This window comes from Orycteropus afer, unplaced genomic scaffold, assembly GCF_000298275.1.
Source record: "Orycteropus afer afer isolate SDZICR_OR568_19922 unplaced genomic scaffold, OryAfe1.0 scaffold00273, whole genome shotgun sequence".
Taxonomy (NCBI): domain Eukaryota; kingdom Metazoa; phylum Chordata; class Mammalia; order Tubulidentata; family Orycteropodidae; genus Orycteropus; species Orycteropus afer.
This window is the reverse complement of record NW_006921860.1, coordinates 3,124,451-3,133,730: the sequence shown is the minus strand read 5'-3', so window position 1 is coordinate 3,133,730 and position 9,280 is coordinate 3,124,451.

Sequence of the window (9,280 nt, the reverse complement as noted above, 5' to 3'; positions counted from 1 at the left end):
GAACCAGGACTGTTTGTCGGGAGTGACTTCACCCAGCTGGGAACAAGTCCTGCCTCGGGCCAGCCAGCTGCTCCTGTCTGCTCGGGCCAGCGTCCGCCGTGGTGCCTTCCGTGGGCTGCGGTGAGCACCACCAGCAGGGCTGGTCCCCACAGTGCGGCAAAAATAAAACCTCAGGCCAGCAAATGACCAAATCAAAATAGACTTTCTTTTTTTGGCGCATTGCTGTCACACAGAGAAGACAGATCTTCAGACTCAGCTGGGTCGAGCACTCAGGAGAAACGGCTGATGCCACTCCTCGGGCTCCTGTGAACTTGGCAGCCAGAGGCCTGCCCGTTCGGGGCTGCGCTGACCGGTGCCACCACGTGACCTTCGCAAGGTGTCCGCTCGGGACGTGCAGCCCTGCAGATACCGGCTCACACCAGCACATCCGCTCGAAAGCATCCGGGCAGCGCCAGCAACATGCCCAGGGCGAGCAAGGGCTTCAGAAGCCTGAGGCCTCCTTCCTTCGAGGAGCTCACGACAAGTCAGGTGCAAACACTTGAAAACACACCTGGCAAGACGGAGGAACCTTGAAAAGGTGTGTTGTGTGAGGTGAGGGCCAACGCTGTGTAATCTCACCTACATGAGGCTGACACGTAGAAACCAGAGATGGCTCGCGGTAGGACAGAGGGGCAAGGGGGCGCTTCTGTGGAGGCGCAGTGAGTGTCCACTAATGGTGGTGGGATAACGTGGAAAAGGGTCAGTAATGTTGCAGAAGGAGCCCTGCTGGAGCAACAGTGAAGCGCTCAGCTGCTGACAAAAATGTCAGTGTTTTGGACCCACCCAGCAGCTCCGCAGGAGAAAAGACCTGGCGCTTTGCTTTTGTAGAGATTCCAACCCCAAACCAAGCCACTGCTGTCAGGTCAATTCCAACCTACGTGCCCCTAGAATACAGAGTAGGGAGCTCAGGTGGCAGAGTGCCTCAGGCATTTGACTGCATTAGAACCCGAAGGTGGCGGTTCAAACCCACCAGCCCCTCCGCAGAATGAAGACTGGGCAATCTACTTTAGTAAAGATTTACTTCCTTGCAAATCCAAAGGGTGTCACTGTGAGTTGGAACCAACTTGATGACAGTGAGTTTGGTTTGGTTTTGTGGTTTAGAGGACAGAGTAGAACTGCACCACAGGGTTCCCAAGGCCGTCAATCTACAGAAGCAGACAGCCTCATCTTTCTCCCATCCAATGGTTGCTGGGTTTGAACCACCACCAACCTGGAGGAAGCGTCCCTGTGTTGCCGTGCACAAACAGGCCCTCCCGGTCAGCCCTGTGCCTCCCCGCCGAGCACTCTGCCTCACGGCACCCTCGCCGCCTCTGCCCTCCGGCAGCTCACCAGCCCGGGGACCTCCCCCTGCCCAGCGCTGTGGTGTCCCCGGCACCAGCAAGGGTGGCAGTCAGGGTGTCGTCCCCTACAGCTTGAAGAGCTTCTTCGTCACTGAGGAGGAGGAATGAGGCCACCTCCCCGGCTGATGAGCCAGAGCCCTGGCCTTCTGATGAATGAGGACTTCTGGCCCCAGCTCTCCCTGCCCACCTGCCCCGACTCCCTCATAAAGCACTTCCTGGCTCTGCTGTCCATGTCGACAGTGACAGCCATATTGTTGTTGTAGCTGCTGTCACGAGCCAGCTCCAACTCCCGGGGACCCCATGTGCAACGGAAGGAAACGCTGCCTGGTCCTCCTTCATCCCACAGTCGCCCCTGTGTTAGAGCCCATCATTGCAGCTCTAGTGCTCTCCCACTCACCCAGGGTCCCCCTCACCCTGACTGGTTTTCCACTTCATGGAATGTTATGTCACTTCCAGCGATTGATCCCACTTGACGACATGTGTGAAGCAAGCCAATCCAATAGTGTTCCGTTGTGTCCACAAGGTTTCCGTTGCCCCGTTTTCACAAGTCAATCACCAGGCCTTTCATCCTGGTCTGTCTTGGTCTGGAGGCTGCACTGAAACCCGTGCACCGTGGGCGAGCCTGCTGGTATCTGCAATAGTGGTCACACAGCCTCTGGCATCACAGCCACACACGGCCACCACAGGACGACAGACAGACAGACAGATGACAGGGCTCAGCCATCATTAACGAGGTCATCAGTCCAGCTTTCACAATACCCTGGAGGCAGGAGGATTACACAGGACGTCTCCATGGCTTCCCCAAAGTTCTGAGTCCTGAGGTGATTTTGTGAGAACCAGTGAGGTCTCGGAACCTAAGCTTCATCTCCCTCCCTGCCCTGGAACCCTGCAGGGAAGGATGGGAGAGAACAACAGGCTTCTTGTTTTCCTTGCCGTCAACCACCCTGTGGTCTTCTGAGCTGCTGCCAGTGCACCCTAACCCACCCTGAACACATGCTGGGCAAGGCGAGCCCGTGGTTGGCCCGAGCTGATGGCCGATCGATGGCTCCGACCTAGAGAAACGGGAGGTCCTAGGAATCCTCAAGCTACTGTCCAACTCTTTAAAGAACTTGCAAGAGCACACCCCCACACACATGTATCGATGCCAATGCTGCACAGATGAACTAAAACATGTGTCTTCTTTGGGCTGAAGCTAGAGCCCATTGGGTGGTGTGCTGGTCATCTAACACTCGACAGCTGCTCGCTTTGGCAACCAAATATGCCTTAGATCACCAAAAGGGTGAAACAGATGAAAGGAAAACTGCACATGGGCTCCATGGCGGAATAATCAGAAGGGCCTTTGACGATTGAGAATAGCGCAGGCCTTGACACCCTCCCAATGACCCCGGGGGCTAAGGAACTGCAGCAACATGGACAGAGGGATTGACGAGAGAACCACTCACAGCCCATTCGCTCAGGTCGAAAGAAAAATTACAGGGCTTCATGAGAAAATGGCCAAACTGTCAGTCAGATCGCTGTAACTCAAATCTCTTCACTGTTGTGTTACAAAACTGTGAATGATAACTGTGGTCTTGCAGGTATTCTCACTGCTGGTGGCACTGAAACCGATTCAGTCTTTTTGAAAGGAGATTTGGCATCAAGAACAAAATGGCCTTCATGCCCTTTGACCCTGTAACTATCAGAGGTGGGGTGAGTGTGAAGTGTCAGTTGCAATGTCATGTGTAGCAGTGAAACAAACACATTAAATGTCCAAAGAGGAGCCGGGAACCTTTTGAAATGATGGTTTTGAAGACTACGCAGCAGCATAGGGATTGTGAGTAAAGTAATAGTGTGTGAATTTGTTGGGAGGTGCTGTCGAGTCAACGCCGACTCACAGCTACCCCATGCCGACAGAACCAAATGCTGCCCCATCCACGCCACCCTCCCCAGGGCTGCCGTGTTTGAACCCGTTGTCGCAGCCACTGTGCCAATCCACTTCACTGAGGGTCGTCTTCTTTTGTGGTGACCCTCTACTTCACCAGCCGTGATGTCCTTCTCCAGGGACTGGTCCCTGCTGGTAACATGTCCAGAGTACACGAAATGAAGTCTCACCACCCCCGCTTCTAAGGACATTCCAGCTGTACTTTCTCCAGGACAGATGTGTTTGTTCTTCAGGCAGTCCATGGTGCGCTCAATACACTTCACCACAACTCAAATGCATCCATTCTTTGGTCTTCCCTATTCATTGTCCAGCTTTCATGTGCATGTCAGGGTACTGAAAATATCATGGCTTGGGGCAGGCACACCTTAGTCTTCAAAGTGACGTCTTAGCTCTTCAGCACTTTGAACAGGTCTTGTGCGGCATCTGCCCAGTGCAACACTTCGTCTGATTTCTTGGCTGCTGCTTCCACGGGGATTGATTGTGGATCTAAGTAAAATGAAATCCCTGACAACTTCTATCTTCTCTCTAGTTATCCTGATGTTGCTTATTGGTCCAGTTTTGGTTTTGTTTGCTTGTTTGTTTTCTTTATATGGAAATGTAATCTATACCGAAGGCTGTAGTCTTTGAATTTCATCTGTAAATGCTTCAAGTCCTCTTCACTTTCAGCAAGCAAGGTTGTATCTGTATATGGCAGGCTGTTAATGAGTCTTCCTCCAATCCTGATGCCATGTTCTTCTTTGTACAGTCCATGTTCTTGGATCATTTGCTCAGCATACAGACTGAGCAAATATGGGGAAAAGATACAACCCTGATGCTTACCCTTCTTGGGTTTAAACCATGCGGTAACCCCTTGCTGTGTTCAAATGACTGTCTCTTGGTCTATGTACAGATTCCTCATGAGCACAAACAAGTGTTCTGGAATTCCCACTCTTCTCAATGTTATCCATTGTTCTCGTTAGCTAGTGCCACTCTGACATGAATATACCACAAATGGGATGGCCTTAACAAACAGGAATTTATTCTCTTACACTTTAGAGGCTTTAAGTCCAAGTTCAAAGCGCCAGGCTCTAGGGACTGGGTGAAAGCCCCTCAACCTTGGGCTTCAGCTCTGCCTCCAGCTCCCGGCCCACTGAAGCTAGAGGCTTTTCTTCACTCAGACAGCTGCTGGCTGCTGAGGCTGCCAAGCCCAAGGTTGACAAGTAAAAAGGCACAGTCTCGATGTTACAAAACCACATGGCAGGCCATTGACTTAAGTCCATTGTAAGTCCCAAGTTGGCAGAGCATTGCAGGATGCTGAGCAATGACACAGCTACATGCAGGGTTCAAGTGTGCCATAGGCTAGAGACCATTCCCAAGGCTTTTCCTTATATACAGGAAGCAGACCACATCCCAAAGGCAGCTACTCAGCTGCTTGTGGTCGATCCCACCGTGGAGTTGATTGGCAGTCTCATCACGGGGAATAACTGCCACCAGCTGCCCAGCCACTCAGCCAGGCCCAGCCAAGCTGACACACAACATAACCACCACATCTATAATCTGTTATGATCTACAAGTCAAAAGCCTTTGCAGAGTCAATAAAACAGGTAAACATCTTTCTGATGTTCTTTGCTTTCAACCAAGATCCATCTGACATCAGCAATGATATCTCTCATTCCACATCTTCTCCTGAATCCAGCTTGCATTTCTGTATATAACAATGTTAGGGTGTGAAATTGTTCAGCCGCTGACTACAACTTTGTGAAACATATGCACAGGAAAAGAAAATGCAAGAGACAATAGAGGAAATATAGGGTAAGAATGTGAGAGTTGGGAAGTTTTGTTTTTCTAAACTTTCTGTAGCATCATTTTAAAGCCAAGATTAGTTTTTACAGCAAAAAGAGTTAGAAGCTCCCCACTGGGTGTTAAGAGACAATGCCAGGACTAAACGCACCCAGTGAAAAGGAGCCCCCCTCCGTGACAGTCTCACTGCCACATCCCACTGCATGGAATTCCGGATGCTCGGGCTGTGGGTGTGCGGGCGTGCTGGGGCAGTGGCCCTGGGGACACCTCCAGAGACAGCTCTGATGAGCAAAGGGACTCCTCCTGACGGCATTGCCTCTTCGGACTGAGGACTAAAAGTAAACCAAAGCAGACCTGTCTCTGTCGCAGCACTGAGCTCCCGGGCACGTGCCAGTCCAGGGCTCCTGACACCCATCCAGCCCCATGGCAGAAAGCTGTATGTCCCAGTAGTTTCACTCAACAATCCATCGCAGGTTAGGAAATGGTGGGATGATCAGAGCAGCTTACCTTACAGGCACTCTGTGGCCAGTTGCCCCAGAGAAACATCCTGTCTGAAGCCTAGAACTTCAGCCACTGTGGCAGGAATAACCCAAAGTCGGGTGTCCCTTGGCCACATTCATCACTGGTGACTGCACGTCCTGGGTTGACGGCAAGCCTGTGTTGAGGTCGCTGCCATCGCTAACAGTTGCTGTCGATCGGCTCCGACTCAAGACAACCCCATACACCACAGAAGGAAACCCCGTCCAGGCGTGCGCCACCTTCACGACCACTGGCAGTGTGAGTCCACTGTCACGCCCACTGTGTCCTGCCTTCCAACCTGAGGGTGGAGGGGGACATGCACAGGTAACTTTTTCCCACAGCGTGCTGGAAGATGAGCTCCAGGCTGAAAGTTTGCATCCCAGTCCTGCCGCCCCTGCCCTGGAGCCTTACCCATGCGTCCCCAAGGCTTCCTGAAGTCCACCCTCTATACTCGGTTACCCGCTGCACCTTCTCATTCCTGTACCAAATTAGGAGGAAGAACTGGGATTTTTTTCCGTGATCTGAACCAAATCATACAGCACCCCCACACATAAAATGACTTTTATGTTTCCAAGCGTAACCAGGGCATTTAGGGTCTGTGGGCCCAGTCCCACACCCCCACAGAGACCAGCCAATGTGAGGGAACACAGGTGGTGGAGAGGTGCCTCTGTGAAGATGTGGGCCAAGTTCTGCCCATCAGTCTGCGATCCGACCTTCAGATCATGCCGTCAGCTTGGTTTTCTGAGAACGTCGTGTCAGTAAGCCATCCGTCACTGGGAGTCTGAGGTAGACCGGGTGTTAACTACCTCTCCCTTGGCATCAGGACTTTGGAACTTAGACTGCGCAAAGACTTCTGCCTCGCTGGACGCTGCATGTCTCTGTCACCCCAACCCCAGGACAGGGTGTTTTTACATGTTTCTATCCTGGGATTTCCATCACCTGCCGAATTGACTGTGTGGCTTCCATGGAAAGATAGGGGGACGGAGCAGAAGGGGTCCAGCCTGACAGGCGTTCCTTGAGCACTTGTGAGTGCTGCTAGGAGAGCAGGCAGGCAGCGTCCCCTCAGCTCAGCCCACAGTCAGGAAAGAGCCACTTACTACCTCAGCGATGCCAGTGACAGAGCGTGATCAGGGTCTGAGAAGATAGCTCAGGAGCCCGGAGCAGGCCTTGGCCGCCACTCAGCTGCCTAGGTGAGAGCCTGGGCGCGCTGGCCCTGCGCCCCTCCACGGAGCCCCAGTGGGAGGGGTGTGTGACACAGAGGAGGGCACTCCCTCCCACAGCAGTTCCACTGCGCATCCCACCCATTCTCTCACCAAGGGTGCGGCCCCAGCAGGGAAGCCGGAGGCATCACACAGCCCCCGCTCACTCGAGACAGGGTCTGGCCGTCCCGCAAACTTCCCTCTTAGAGCTGGGAGAATTGGGCAGAACAGAAAAAGACAACTTCTAAGAATAAGTCCCCGGTGTTGATCTGTGGGGTTTACTTGACATCATCTGCTTTTCAAAAAGCTAACACTTTAGTCCCCAGAACATAAGTGGCCAGGGAGAGACGAGGTGGAGCGAGAGGTGACCACCTATGACACGCCTCCCAGGGTGGGCACAGAGCGGGGGCTTCCCTGTCCTCTGGCCGTTTCTGTCTCGGCCTCCTGTGACTTCACAGGAAAGGTAGGCTTGGACGCTCCAGCACAGCCTTTGTCCGTTGAGCTCCTGTGACGTCACCAGGCCCAATCAAGCAGCTACTGCTTTAGCTACAGTTGCTTTGGTCAATAGGATCACCCTCTGTCTTTTTCTTCCCCAAGAGGTCAAAGGTTGGGATGGGGCTGACAGGGCAGGGGAGAGAGGCCTGGGATTCTGAGACAGGACTTCTTGGAAAACACCCCCCAGGAGAAAAACTGCTTCTATCAGAAAACATCATTGCGACAAGATGTCACCACTTAGTTTTTGATTTTTTTTTTTTTTTTTTTTCCTCTTCCTGTTCACAGCTGGCAAGAATATCAGCTCAAACTGTTCACCACAGACCCACACTTTCTGTTTGTCTCCAGATAAAGGGTTTAAAAACTGTGCTTGCCAGAGAGGGTTTGCGAAACTGTGGGGTGGAGTTTTCTAGATCAAAAGAGAGGTGATTCTCCCTCTCTCTCTCTCTCTCTCTCTCTCTCTCAATCTCTCTCCCTCATGCCTCAGTGTGGTCCAGGGGGAAGAGAAGGGCATGGACCAGGGTGAGAAGAGCATAGAGCCCAGGATGAGAAGGGCATGTGGTTGGTTTTGGTTTTGGTTGGTGTGTGGGTGTCACTCCCCTGTAGAGAGCATGCCAGAGCCAGGCCCCTCAGCGGACCTCGTGCTGCTGTCTTCCCAGAAATAAGGATGATTGTTACTGTCTACTCACTCCTAACGCATGCACTGATTTTGTACCAATGTCTTAAACAGACGAGGCTCCACACTTGCAGCAGAGTCATGTGAACTTGGTCCCTCCCACACACCATCAGGACTCCCCCCAGCAGGACCCACCTTGGAAGGTTTGCCTAGTTTCATGTATAGCTTTGGTACCTCGTCTTTTCCGTCAGTTGTAAACTTCTCAAAGGCAGGAATGGTGTTTTCTACCTGAGTCACACTCCCTGGGCCTTTCAACAATAGGTTTCAGAAAATACTTAACAGAGAAGAAACTGCTAACAGATATGCTTTTGAAATGTTCACTTGGTTGATACCAATGAAAGCCCCTGTAGTCGATTGACTGGGGTCCCCCAACATGCATGCCTACCTGGAACCTCAGAAAGTTACCTTTTCTGGAAACAGGTCTTTGCAGATAGTTAGGGATCAAAATGAGCTCATGCAGGATTAGGCCTTAAATCCCATGTCCTTAGAAGAAGAGAAGAGACAGAGGCAGAGAGAAGATGACATGAAATGGAGGCAGAGATTGGCGTGATGAGGCTGCAAGCCTGAAACCATGACAAGCTGGGGGAGAGACATAGGTCAGATTCTCCTTTAGAGCCTCCCAATTTTGAATTTCTGGACTTCAGAACTGTGAGATAATAAATTTCTGTTGTTTTGAGCCACCTTGTGTGAGGTCATTTGTTATGGCAAACACAGAAAGTTAAGACATTACCCAACAAGAATAGAATGTCCCCATCAGGTACAGCTGCCACCCAAAATAAAGAGGCATGCCCTGCTGACCCGCTAGGCCCCAAAAGTCCCATCCAAAAGCAACCCTCCTCCCCCCAGAGAGTCCTCTCAGACTTTGTAACAGAATGGCTCATCATGAACACCGTGGCATTAACAAGGCCTAGAGGTACAACCTTGTTGCCCGTCCAGGAAAGCCACAGTTGGACAGAAACAGAGATGGGTAATCTAAGTATCAGCCACTCATATGTTTACATAGGAAGTCCAAGAAAGAAGGTCAGTCCCTTGGGGAGTTGCCCTCCTCCTGGGCTCTCCAGAGTCAACCTGCAGCACAGGAGCTAAAGAATCTGGGGACCTAACAGTCACCAAGCGATGATGATGTCCTGGGCAGCTGCCCAAGAGCATGGTGCCTGAATGAATGCATTAATTTCCCATTTCACTCTGAGGTGGTAAGACCAGACTCTTTGTCTATCCCATGAAGAAGAGTGTAGATCGTGTCCAGGGACACAGACCCAGTCATTAGTCAATGCCACACAGATACCAGCTCAGCTTCCAGCATGTGGACAAGTAC